We start from the raw sequence: 14,403 nt of genomic DNA on the forward strand, positions 1-14,403 counted from the left end.
TATATAACTTTTTTCATGGTATTATTTTTGGAGAAAATCCGCTTCTCTTACTTAAAACGCTTCGGTTTTTTATTGGTGCAGTAAGCTTATCACTAAATAATAAACAAGAAAAGCAATGCAATGTTTGTTTGAATGTACTATAAATTAGCCAATCACGTGGATGTTTTTCTCTGTTATTTGATGATTTGGTATATAATAAGAATTCAGAAAATTGTTTACCAGCTAAGTCTTTAGGCATAGTACTTTTTATTTTTAATAAATTGTCGAAATTAAAAGGATTTGCATCAATAATTTTTTGACGAATATCGTCGTTAATTTGTTGAGGCCACAACCCAGGGTCAGTAAAATCGTTAAATTCGATTTCACGCGAAGAACAGACACTCGCATTTCTATGCTCGTGTATTTCTACCTTTACGGACACTTTAGCAGGACATTGTAAGAACGGGCTTAAAAGTGTTACAAGATTGTTCAGGGATGTCAATTTCTAATACTTTGTTATCATGTGATATAGTTTTCGCAGAATGTGTATTGGTTTGAACTGGTTTGAAAAATGTACTTATTACCAGACTGTTTGAAACTGCTTTTTTATCTTTTTCTATTTTCAATTTCCGTTTCTGGGATCCAGATTTGTGCTTATAAAATGACATTTTCGTATTTTATTCAAAATATTTTAATTTAAATAATATTGTACGTAGACAGTACCACAATTACCGCCACAACTCGGGAGATTGACGGTTGTGATAAAAACTAAAATGCATGCTATGACCGCGGGTTGTTTTGACTTTGGTCGTCGATAAAAGAATTATTATCTTTTAATGCCAAAAATAGCACTAGTAGGGGCAGGCGGCAGACTTTTGCTTTTATCGTCCCGGATTTTTTCCCCTTTTATTTTTTCCAAGAAATGCTCGCCCTACCCGCCTACCGTCCTACCGACACCAAGTGGCCGATCCCATCAAATAAAAATAATATACATTTAGATTGTTAAACAACATTTTGTATTATAAGAAGTATTATGTATTATAGTAAAAAATAATATTATTTATATACCAATATTATATAAAGATATAGTGACTGGGGTGGCTCGACTCATTATATTTTTCTAATTTAAATTAATAATATGTTTATATTTTGTTTTTTCCCCAGAGAGCCCGGGCCCCGGGACCCTAGTACTCACTGACCCCCCCCCCCCCTTGCGGGGGCCCTGGGCGGCATAAAAAAGACAATACTTAAACCACGTTCTTTCTTAAGAAATACAAAATTTCCCTTTAAAGAGTTCGTTCAATTATATATATATTTCATTCTAAATTATTTTAACAAATTTTGACGCTGTATGACTAAAATTGTTAATATATTTTTTTGTAAAGTGTTTAGCGTTCATGAAAGAAGATAATATTTTAAAAGGAACGGAAAGCGTCAATTTTTTTACAAATAGAGACTAAAACGTGTCTACCAAATCGATTTCAATAATTTTTTGTTTTATAATTTAACATCTTCTAAATGCGGGCTAAAAGACCGATTTTTTTATTTTAAAAAATTTGTATTTATTTTTATTTTTTTATAGTTTTTCCTAATACATCTAAGTACTTTTTTAATCGCTAAATCAAAAATCGGCCTTTTAGCCCCCATAGAAAAAAATAGTACGCTTCGCATAAAAATAATTGAAATCCGTCCAATAGATACGCCAGAAAATGACTTCTCAAAAGTAATTTTTTATCAAACTACCGTAATAACTCAGAAAAAAATAACTTTAAAAGTATTACAGTAAGAAAATTGTAATGTGTTCACTTTTAAATTAGTAGGTATATGAAAAATGGCTATTGGATCAATTTTTCTCAAATATTGCCTATCCTTTGCCCCTTAATAAATAGCGCTTTCCGTTTACATTAAAATCAATTTTTTTTTTATACGAGTAGAACCTAAATGTTAATAGAATATTTATTAAATATAAACTTTAACAGAGAGTTTCACCAATAGCAAGGAAACTGCAAGAGAATAGGGAATTTGGACATATTATATAAAGGTAAAAATGTATTAAAACGTTAACGAGAATCCACACTACAAGCAGATATATGGGCACATGTATATGTCTAATGACCGAATAAATGTCGATTTAAGTAAACCCACATTTCTAATTTTCTGATTTTTAATCCAAAATATTTTACATTTTTTTTTATACTTACAGTATCATTACTAGTAGTAAAATCATATCAAAAATTAATTATATGTAGTCAGTAGTATAAACTCGTTTAATACTTGTCAGTGTTGTAAAATTGTGTTCCCAGCGATTATTTATTGAATTGTTGCTACTTCTAATATTTCCAAAATAAACGACCGAAGCAAACTATTTATTACATATGTAATTCATTCGTTTTAAAATTTAATCAACTTATATGTTTTGTAAATTAATATTGGTCTACACTGTAATCAATTGTCACGTTATAACAGAAAGCAGCCCGATGAGTATTTGACGAAACATTAGTTTGTCTTCGTGTACGATTATTCTGACCGAAGATGTCTCATTCAAATGTTAAATTATCTTTCAACCAAATGTAGATACATTTAATATCACCCATAGCCTCTACTTATTACATAAACAGTAAACACGATACAGGTACAGCAACCGCACAAGTTTTGGTTATGAAATTATCATGGGTCCATAGACAAAAATAAAAATACAATTAAGAAACCAATACCTTCTCTGGTCCACTTTGAAACGAATACCCGATTTAATCGAGCTGATTGAAAGCATTCACTATAGTTCATACGAACACATAGGACGTCGGTTATCGTAGAACTGATAAAAGAAATGCTAAGACGTTAAAACTGTAAATACTAACTGCTTTCACTGACATGTCATGTGTATAATAATATGGACAGTATTTTTCTTACTTTGATATAGTTTTTTTAGTGAAAAGAACAAAGCGGGTTAGGTGAAAACTGAAAAGCAAACCAGTGTAGAGAACTCATTCGTAGATAAAGAGGGTTTCTCCAGACAAATGTCCCGTAAGTCAGAGATGAGAAGTGCAGGTGCAATTTAAGAAAACGTCCTTAATATCACAGAACAACTTAAATGCAGCGAGCACTGACAAACTGTAATAGAATAATTCTGAAGGATATCGAAATCAGAGAACGAAAATGGGTTAAAGTGTTAACTCATCAGTTAAAAATTGAAAACAGAACGTAGTGGAATATCATAATGTCTATATATCCCCCTGGTCTAAATTCCCACGTTGTTGTCACAGGAAGTTTAACAATTAGGACACGACTACAGAAAGACATCCGCAGCAAGGAGAAAGGCGCCATACAGCCTAGCCATGAGTTCGTGTGAGGAAAAATACAATTAACACGTTACCATACTGACGCAACCTCAATTAAGTCGCCTTATACTATGTAGGCAGATTTGGACATGTCTATCGAAAAAATTAGATTTTATTTTTTTGACAAAATTCATTACCGAAATTTTATGGACCGTGTTATCGAAGATAACTAAAATTAGCGTACATTTATTGGTGGCCGATATCGCCACGAGGTCCACGGAAATCTCGCTGTGGGGTTAATGCTGTTTCGTTTCGTGCCTTTGGAGAATCTAAGTATGATAACTTTAAACACTCCAAAAGCACTACTCACAGGGGAGACCACGTGAAGGTACAGCACACCTCCCCCGCCCCCCATACAGTGCTCCCAACATTTGATAAACCAAAATATATACATAAAACAATCTGACAACATTACCATGTGTACTAGCACCGGGTGATTGGTTAACTATGATCCGGTCAATATCATTGAATGTAATAGACTTTTAAGTTATTAAACTTTAAAATTTATGACGTGAGGACGATTGCGGTTGAGTAATGCGCGCAGGTAAATACAATAGAAATTTTAACCTTCCTTCCGTCCTAAACTTTAAAGTACGTTTATTGGTAAACGACAAGTTTTTAAATTTTCATTTGTGGCCATAAAAGTCAAGCATTGTCTTCATCGCCCGTATAATATTGTACTAGTTCAAGTTAGAATACTGTGGTCTATAAAATATCAAGAGCCCTGTATTACCTACCTACATGGTAAGAGTTTTACACCGGTCACCAACCTGACGCAACCTCAATTAAGTCGCCTTATACGACAGGCAAGAGGTACCGTGGAGGTATTCTAATCCCGCTCCACAGGGATCTACATGACGATTACGGTTGAGTAATGCGCCGAGATGAAAATAATACTAATTCCTACGTCCTAAATTGTTAAGTACATTTATTGGTGGTGGCAAATGTAGCCAGAAGGTCCTAGGAAATCTCGCTGTGGGGTTAATGCTGTTTCGTTTCGTGCCTTAGGAGAATCTAAGTATGATAACTTTAAACACTCCAAAAGCACTACTCACAGGGGAGACCACGTGAAGGTACAGCACACCTCCCCCGCCCCCCATATAGTGGTCCCAACATTTGATAAACCAAAATATATAGATAAACCTCTTTTGCGTCCTAAACTTTAAAGTACGTTTATTGGTAAACGACAAGTTTTTAAATTTTCACATGTGGCCATCAAGGTATCGCCATCGCTCGTATAATATCGTACTAGTTCAAGTTAGAATACTGTGGTCTATAAAATAGCCCTGTATTACCTACCTACATATTATTCACAATTGGTTGATTTTTCAGGAGCAAATTCCATAAGTAACTAAGTATTAGTATGATTAGTTAAAAATAAATAAATTTTGAATGGCGATTATAGTTATAATAATAATAAGAATAATAATAATAATAGTAAAAAATAATTTAGTATAATCACTTGTTTTTTCATTAATTGTCTTTACAGGAAGTTCTCGTCGTTTTTCAGATATTCGAATTTTGGACACTCGCGCAGCTTCTCTATAATTCTTCGCCGGGGCCTATGTTTCAATATTAATACAAATGATATTTTAATTGTAATTTATAGATGAAATTTCAAATAATACCCAAATTAAAAAAAACTGACTTTTTCATTCAACCATCAGAACACCAACGAATAATTATTCTTCAATAAAATGGTTACTTTTCTACAGCTTTTGAATAGTGTTCCGTAACGACTGTAATACATCAAGACGTGCATACATTAACAATCATCTTTTATAAATGTTGAATAATTTCATGTACTTAATCATTCTTATTACTTTATCATTATATATTACATTTTCTGATAGTGAATATAATAGTTATTACATTTTTATGTCTGACTAGATAGTACATGTATTACATACATTATTTTGTTATGTAGCATCACACGGCCAAAACATCTTTATTCATCAGTAAGTTGATTTAAAATTGCTTTTTAGATGTTTGCGACAAATGATGGACAGAAGTAGTAATTGTATTGTGTTGACTGGCACTCGTTGTAATAAGTATCTGTAACACACAAGTTGTAAACATTTTGTATTACAAGATTAGGTAATGATAATAACCTACTTCACGGCATTTCGAGAGTTGACACTGCTGCTGCTGTCGAGGAACATCATAAATCAAACGAACTGAAACGCTCCATCATACTATGTAGGCAGATTTGGACATGTCTATCGAAAAAATTAGATTTTATTTTTTTGACAAAATTCATTACCGAAATTTTATGGACCGGGTTATCGAAGATAACTAAAATTAGCGTACATTTATTGGTGGCCGATATCGCCACGAGGTCCACGGAAATCTCGCTGTGGGGTTAATGCTGTTTCGTTTCGTGCCTTTGGAGAATCTAAGTATGATAACTTTAAACACTCCAAAAGCACTACTCACAGGGGAGACCACGTGAAGGTACAGCACACCTCCCCCGCCCCCCATACAGTGCTCCCAACATTTGATAAACCAAAATATATACATAAAACAATCTGACAACATTACCATGTGTACTAGCACCGGGTGATTGGTTAACTATGATCGGCCAATATCATTGAATGTAATAGACTTTTAAGTTATTAAACTTTAAAATTTATGACGTGAGGACGATTGCGGTTGAGTAATGCGCGCAGGTAAATACAATAGAAATTTTAACCTTCCTTCCGTCCTAAACTTTAAAGTACGTTTATTGGTAAACGACAAGTTTTTAAATTTTCATTTGTGGCCATAAAAGTCAAGCATTGTCTTCATCGCCCGTATAATATTGTACTAGTTCAAGTTAGAATACTGTGGTCTATAAAATATCAAGAGCCCTGTATTACCTACCTACATGGTAAGAGTTTTACACCGGTCACCAACCTGACGCAACCTCAATTAAGTCGCCTTATACGACAGGCAAGAGGTACCGTGGAGGTATTCTAATCCCGCTCCACAGGGATCTACATGACGATTACGGTTGAGTAATGCGCTGAGATGAAAATAATACTAATTCCTACGTCCTAAATTGTTAAGTACATTTATTGGTGGTGGCAAATGTAGCCAGAAGGTCCTAGGAAATCTCGCTGTGGGGTTAATGCTGTTTCGTTTCGTGCCTTAGGAGAATCTAAGTATGATAACTTTAAACACTCCAAAAGCACTACTCACAGGGGAGACCACGTGAAGGTACAGCACACCTCCCCCGCCCCCCATATAGTGGTCCCAACATTTGATAAACCAAAATATATAGATAAACCTCTTTTGCGTCCTAAACTTTAAAGTACGTTTATTGGTAAACGACAAGTTTTTAAATTTTCACATGTGGCCATCAAGGTATCGCCATCGCTCGTATAATATCGTACTAGTTCAAGTTAGAATACTGTGGTCTATAAAATAGCCCTGTATTACCTACCTACATATTATTCACAATTGTTTGATTTTTCAGGAGCAAATTCCATAAGTAACTAAGTATTAGTATGATTAGTTAAAAATAAATAAATTTTGAATGGCGATTATAGTTATAATAATAATAATAATAATAATAATAATAGTAAAAAATAATTTAGTATAATCACTTGTTTTTTCATTAATTGTCTTTACAGGAAGTTCTCGTCGTTTTTCAGATATTCGAATTTTGGACACTCGCGCAGCTTCTCTATAATTCTTCGCCGGGGCCTATGTTTCAATATTAATACAAATGATATTTTAATTGTAATTTATAGATGAAATTTCAAATAATACCCAAATTAAAAAAAACTGACTTTTTCATTCAACCATCAGAACACCAACGAATAATTATTCTTCAATAAAATGGTTACTTTTCTACAGCTTTTGAATAGTGTTCCGTAACGACTGTAATACATCAAGACGTGCATACATTAACAATCATCTTTTATAAATGTTGAATAATTTCATGTACTTAATCATTCTTATTACTTTATCATTATATATTACATTTTCTGATAGTGAATATAATAGTTATTACATTTTTATGTCTGACTAGATAGTACATGTATTACATACATTATTTTGTTATGTAGCATCACACGGCCAAAACATCTTTATTCACCAGTAAGTTGATTTAAAATTGCTTTTTAGATGTTTGCGACACATGATGGACAGAAGTAGTAATTGTATTGTGTTGACTGGCACTCGTTGTAATAGGTATCTGTAACACACAAGTTGTAAACATTTTGTATTACAAGATTAGGTAATGATAATAACCTACTTCACGGCATTTCGAGAGTTGACACTGCTGCTGCTGTCGAGGAACATCATAAATCAAACGAACTGAAACGCTCCATCATACTATGTAGGCAGATTTGGACATGTCTATCGAAAAAATTAGATTTTATTTTTTTGACAAAATTCATTACCGAAATTTTATGGACCGGGTTATCGAAGATAACTAAAATTAGCGTACATTTATTGGTGGCCGATATCGCCACGAGGTCCACGGAAATCTCGCTGTGGGGTTAATGCTGTTTCGTTTCGTGCCTTTGGAGAATCTAAGTATGATAACTTTAAACACTCCAAAAGCACTACTCACAGGGGAGACCACGTGAAGGTACAGCACACCTCCCCCGCCCCCCATACAGTGCTCCCAACATTTGATAAACCAAAATATATACATAAAACAATCTGACAACATTACCATGTGTACTAGCACCGGGTAATTGGTTAACTATGATCCGGTCAATATCATTGAATGTAATAGACTTTTAAGTTATTAAACTTTAAAATTTATGACGTGAGGACGATTGCGGTTGAGTAATGCGCGCAAGTAAATACAATAGAAATTTTAACCTTCCTTCCGTCCTAAACTTTAAAGTACGTTTATTGGTAAACGACAAGTTTTTAAATTTTCATTTGTGGCCATAAAAGTCAAGCATTGTCTTCATCGCCCGTATAATATTGTACTAGTTCAAGTTAGAATACTGTGGTCTATAAAATATCAAGAGCCCTGTATTACCTACCTACATGGTAAGAGTTTTACACCGGTCACCAACCTGACGCAACCTCAATTAAGTCGCCTTATACGACAGGCAAGAGGTACCGTGGAGGTATTCTAATCCCGCTCCACAGGGATCTACATGACGATTACGGTTGAGTAATGCGCCGAGATGAAAATAATACTAATTCCTACGTCCTAAATTGTTAAGTACATTTATTGGTGGTGGCAAATGTAGCCAGAAGGTCCTAGGAAATCTCGCTGTGGGGTTAATGCTGTTTCGTTTCGTGCCTTAGGAGAATCTAAGTATGATAACTTTAAACACTCCAAAAGCACTACTCACAGGGGAGACCACGTGAAGGTACAGCACACCTCCCCCGCCCCCCATATAGTGGTCCCAACATTTGATAAACCAAAATATATAGATAAACCTCTTTTGCGTCCTAAACTTTAAAGTACGTTTATTGGTAAACGACAAGTTTTTAAATTTTCACATGTGGCCATCAAGGTATCGCCATCGCTCGTATAATATCGTACTAGTTCAAGTTAGAATACTGTGGTCTATAAAATAGCCCTGTATTACCTACCTACATATTATTCACAATTGGTTGATTTTTCAGGAGCAAATTCCATAAGTAACTAAGTATTAGTATGATTAGTTAAAAATAAATAAATTTTGAATGGCGATTATAGTTATAATAATAATAATAATAATAATAATAATAGTAAAAAATAATTTAGTATAATCACTTGTTTTTTCATTAATTGTCTTTACAGGAAGTTCTCGTCGTTTTTCAGATATTCGAATTTTGGACACTCGCGCAGCTTCTCTATAATTCTTCGCCGGGGCCTATGTTTCAATATTAATACAAATGATATTTTAATTGTAATTTATAGATGAAATTTCAAATAATACCCAAATTAAAAAAAACTGACTTTTTCATTCAACCATCAGAACACCAACGAATAATTATTCTTCAATAAAATGGTTACTTTTCTACAGCTTTTGAATAGTGTTCCGTAACGACTGTAATACATCAAGACGTGCATACATTAACAATCATCTTTTATAAATGTTGAATAATTTCATGTACTTAATCATTCTTATTACTTTATCATTATATATTACATTTTCTGATAGTGAATATAATAGTTATTACATTTTTATGTCTGACTAGATAGTACATGTATTACATACATTATTTTGTTATGTAGCATCACACGGCCAAAACATCTTTATTCACCAGTAAGTTGATTTAAAATTGCTTTTTAGATGTTTGCGACACATGATGGACAGAAGTAGTAATTGTATTGTGTTGACTGGCACTCGTTGTAATAGGTATCTGTAACACACAAGTTGTAAACATTTTGTATTACAAGATTAGGTAATGATAATAACCTACTTCACGGCATTTCGAGAGTTGACACTGCTGCTGCTGTCGAGGAACATCATAAATCAAACGAACTGAAACGCTCCATCATACTATGTAGGCAGATTTGGACATGTCTATCGAAAAAATTAGATTTTATTTTTTTGACAAAATTCATTACCGAAATTTTATGGACCGGGTTATCGAAGATAACTAAAATTAGCGTACATTTATTGGTGGCCGATATCGCCACGAGGTCCACGGAAATCTCGCTGTGGGGTTAATGCTGTTTCGTTTCGTGCCTTTGGAGAATCTAAGTATGATAACTTTAAACACTCCAAAAGCACTACTCACAGGGGAGACCACGTGAAGGTACAGCACACCTCCCCCGCCCCCCATACAGTGCTCCCAACATTTGATAAACCAAAATATATACATAAAACAATCTGACAACATTACCATGTGTACTAGCACCGGGTAATTGGTTAACTATGATCCGGTCAATATCATTGAATGTAATAGACTTTTAAGTTATTAAACTTTAAAATTTATGACGTGAGGACGATTGCGGTTGAGTAATGCGCGCAAGTAAATACAATAGAAATTTTAACCTTCCTTCCGTCCTAAACTTTAAAGTACGTTTATTGGTAAACGACAAGTTTTTAAATTTTCATTTGTGGCCATAAAAGTCAAGCATTGTCTTCATCGCCCGTATAATATTGTACTAGTTCAAGTTAGAATACTGTGGTCTATAAAATATCAAGAGCCCTGTATTACCTACCTACATGGTAAGAGTTTTACACCGGTCACCAACCTGACGCAACCTCAATTAAGTCGCCTTATACGACAGGCAAGAGGTACCGTGGAGGTATTCTAATCCCGCTCCACAGGGATCTACATGACGATTACGGTTGAGTAATGCGCTGAGATGAAAATAATACTAATTCCTACGTCCTAAATTGTTAAGTACATTTATTGGTGGTGGCAAATGTAGCCAGAGGTCCTAGGAAATCTCGCTGTGGGGTTAATGCTGTTTCGTTTCGTGCCTTAGGAGAATCTAAGTATGATAACTTTAAACACTCCAAAAGCACTACTCACAGGGGAGACCACGTGAAGGTACAGCACACCTCCCCCGCCCCCCATACAGTGCTCCCTACATTTGATAAACCAAAATATATACATAAAACAATCTGACAACATTACCATGTGTACTAGCACCGGGTGATTGGTTAACTATGATCCGGTCAATATCATTGAATGTAATAGACTTTTAAGTTATTAAACTTTAAAATTTATGACGTGAGGACGATTGCGGTTGAGTAATGCGCGCAGGTAAATACAATAGAAATTTTAACCTTCCTTCCGTCCTAAACTTAAAAGTACATTTATTGGTAAACGACAAGTTTTTTAATTTTCATTTGTGGCCATGAAGGTATCGCCATCGCCCGTATAATATTGTACTAGTTCAAGTTAAAATATTCCGGTCTTTAAAATAGCCCTGTATTTTCTACCTACATATTATTCTCAATTGGTTGATTGAACACACAAGTTGTAAACATTTTGTTTTACAACATAAGGTAATGATAATAACCTACTTCTTGGCATCTCGAGAGTTAACACTGCTGCTGCTGTCGAGGAACATCATGAATCAAACAAACTGAAACGTTTTGTTTAACCATCTTTATTTAGATTATTGAGGAAAAGTAGTAATTGTGTTGTGTAGTCTGTAACTCTTTGTTGTAGGCATCTGTATAATCTGTAATTACAAATAGTATCTAGAAAAAACTGTTAAGCATAGTTATGGTTAAATATATAGTAAAGATATAAAATCTACTTGAACCCTAAACCATAAAAATTATACACTTCTTGCATACACGTGTTACGATAACAACATCGTTGTCGTAACATGTGTACTCAAGAAGTGTATAATTTTTATGGTTTAGGGTTCAAGTAGATGTTATATCTTAACAAATAGTATATTTTACAGATGATCTTATCCAAATGTTTTATTATTTCATGTATTTTTATAATTTTTTTTTATGACCCTTATTATCAGTTTATCGGTTCTTAAAGGACCATTGTTGCTTTCATGAGATTTTGGTTTTAAAATGGATTTGCTGTCATTTATTTTAACTTAACCAGTTTATGTTATTTTTTAATTTATTGTGTTTTTTTTATTATATTATTTAAATTGTTTGTTTACACAGGGGTTGATTTAATATACAAATCAGTCTATAGACATTAAATGAAAAGTCAGGAAAATTATTTTTTTAGTAAATGCTTTGATACAAAACTGCGACAGTAATAACAATTTAGTAAAAATATAAACATAATACAATGATGTTATAAATATATATTGGAGCAACAAAAATGGAATATAAACATAATTGTTGAAAATATTTTTTGACGTTTCATGTCTTAGCTTTGGCACATAACCGAAAAAAGCGTTATGTTCCAAATGTGTGTGTGATATGAAATAAGAGATTAGAGATAAGAGATATGGGTTAGGGGTTGGATGGGGTTGGCGGTAAAAATCGGTTTTGCGTTGGGGGTAGGGGTAGAAATGGGGTTGGGGTTGAAGGTAGAAATGGTGTTAGCGGTGGGAATTAGCTGTGCTATACTTACAACGATCGAACTAGAACTAAATAATAAATTTAAAATAGTTTAAAGGGCCAAATTCTTTATGAATTGTTTCAAGCAGATATTATGAAAACACTAAAATATTAGCCAGAAACTTGATATGTTTACTAGTCACCTTAGATACTAACTTGTTACTGTTTGTTAATATACTATTTCACTATCTATAATAATTCCACCACTACTCTAAATTTATTCGGTACTTCAACGAGACATGAAAATGCTCTTTCATGGTTGCAAACTCGGCTGAAAAAGGTTTTTGATCAAGTTTCCCTCGACAAAAATATCGTCTTCTCACATGCAAAAACATTATGTCCAAATTCATTGTCTTAGCCACAAAAATTAAAAAGTGCAGAAAATATTAAAAAATTAATGAGTTGAAATTTAAATTAGGAAATGAGATTAGGATTGATGGATGAGGTGGTGCAAGGAATATCAGGACAAGAGCAAATTGTGATAGGTGGTGATATGAATGGACATCTAGGGAGTGATAAGACATGGTATGAAACAGTACACGGAGGTTATGGTTTAAAGAGAGAAATTATATGGACGAGAGAGTACTTGATTTTGCGCAGAAATATGAGATGGCAGTTGTGAATACTTTTTATAGAAAATGATAAGAACATTATATAACTTATAAGAGTGGAAGGAATAGATCACAAATAGTAAAAAAAAAACAGGAGGAGAGATGATTGGTTGAAGTACAAAAGATGAATTAAAGAAGCAAAAAAGGTAGTTAGGGAAGCAAAGTTAAAAAAGTATGATAGTTTGTATGAGAGATTGGGAACAAAAGAAGGGTTAAAGGAAGTGTATAATTTGGCAATGTTACAATGTTTGACGTTATCAACGAGTTTTCAGGTGAACCAGATTTATTTGATAGTGATAAAATTATTTTTAAATAAACGCTTCGTTGGCCGACGCGAATCTGTTAACAGTAGGTTTAACATGTACTGTCCAAACCAAGCATAGAATAAACCAGCACAGTAAGAAAGAATTGTACGTAACTGAGTAGTAGTAGCAGTAAGTAAGAAGAGCCAGGAGGTTTATTAATAATTTTTAGTATTAGGGTAGATACGATTAGGGTTGATCATCTATGTAAAAAAATGTAATGTCATATAAATTTTCTCCTTTTTTGGGGTTTTCCTGAATAAAAAAAAAAATGTTGTCTAAAGATTTTTGAAAAAATTTCATATATTATAGTTCCATTCTAGATTTACTTACGGACTAATTTTAAATCATTAAAGCTTTGCTGGAAAAAGTTAAATTAAAATGTATCTAAAGTATTATATAGCTTGCGTACGAGTCCGCAATACCACGGGATACATATTTATGTACCTAAGGTGGCTAGTAAACATATCAAGTTTCTGGCTAATATTTTAGTGTTTTTATAATATCTGGCCCAAAACAATTCATAGAGAATTTGGCCCCTTAAATAATTGAATTTTTTTTTCATTTCTATTTTGACCGTTGTTAATACAACATATATGCCACCCCCCATTCCCACCCAAACCCCAACCCTCATATCTTACCCCCTAGCTCTCATCCCCTATCTCTTACCCTCTATCACTCACCCTTTATCTCTCACCCCTATCTCTAATCTCCTAACTCTCATCCTCTATCTCTTACCCCTTAACTCTCATCCCCTGTTATTTTTCGTTATGATAACCGGTGTCGTTATGATAAGCGGTATCGGTGTCGGTGTCGATTTTCCGTGTGTGCCATAGCAAAGACATAAAAATGTCAAAAAAATGTCTATCCCTTCTAGGAGAAAGAGTTTATGATAGTTATTTTGGTTTATCAATGTTTAACGGTAGTACTATGTTTAAAAAGAATTCCATACAAATTTGAAACTAATTTAACTAATATTTAAAATGTATAGTGCCCTGTAATTTTTAAGGGATGAGTTTTCGGCCCAATTAAGTACCTTACATGTAAGATTTCTGATTTAGAGAATTGCTACACGAAGAAATTGGTTCAGTGTTTTAAAATATATCGTTAGTCCATACAGAAAAAAAAGTTTTAACACATGATTTTAAATACAAACTATGTAGTATTTATCTATGTTCTTTATAGTAATAATGATAATCTGAATTAAAAAAATGATTTTAACACGTTA

General features: G+C 33.5%; 1 long non-coding RNA gene across 11 annotated transcripts; it reads right to left on the bottom strand.

The window, feature by feature from the left end:
• Nucleotides 1-4,777: 4,777 nt before the first annotated feature.
• Nucleotides 4,778-10,023, bottom strand: LOC126836598 (uncharacterized). 11 transcript variants are annotated; one of them, XR_007685353.1, is made up of 5 exons: nucleotides 9,879-10,023; nucleotides 7,558-7,661; nucleotides 7,353-7,497; nucleotides 7,091-7,181; nucleotides 4,778-4,879 (listed from the first exon to the last, which is right to left on the bottom strand). It is a non-coding gene; the product is annotated as an uncharacterized LOC126836598 (long non-coding RNA). The 11 variants fall into 11 exon arrangements; XR_007685356.1 differs by lacking the exon at nucleotides 7,558-7,661 and adding an exon at nucleotides 9,684-9,787; XR_007685357.1 differs by lacking the exons at nucleotides 7,091-7,181; nucleotides 7,353-7,497; nucleotides 7,558-7,661 and adding exons at nucleotides 4,966-5,056; nucleotides 9,479-9,623; nucleotides 9,684-9,787.
• Between the last annotated feature and the right edge of the window lie 4,380 nt (nucleotides 10,024-14,403).

Source organism: Adelges cooleyi, unplaced genomic scaffold (assembly GCF_023614345.1).
Source record: "Adelges cooleyi isolate 19-005CV unplaced genomic scaffold, UGA_ACOO_1.1 ACOO_flye_CR_arks_rails_tigmint_CR_PRNA_247, whole genome shotgun sequence".
NCBI classification, from domain to species: domain Eukaryota; kingdom Metazoa; phylum Arthropoda; class Insecta; order Hemiptera; family Adelgidae; genus Adelges; species Adelges cooleyi.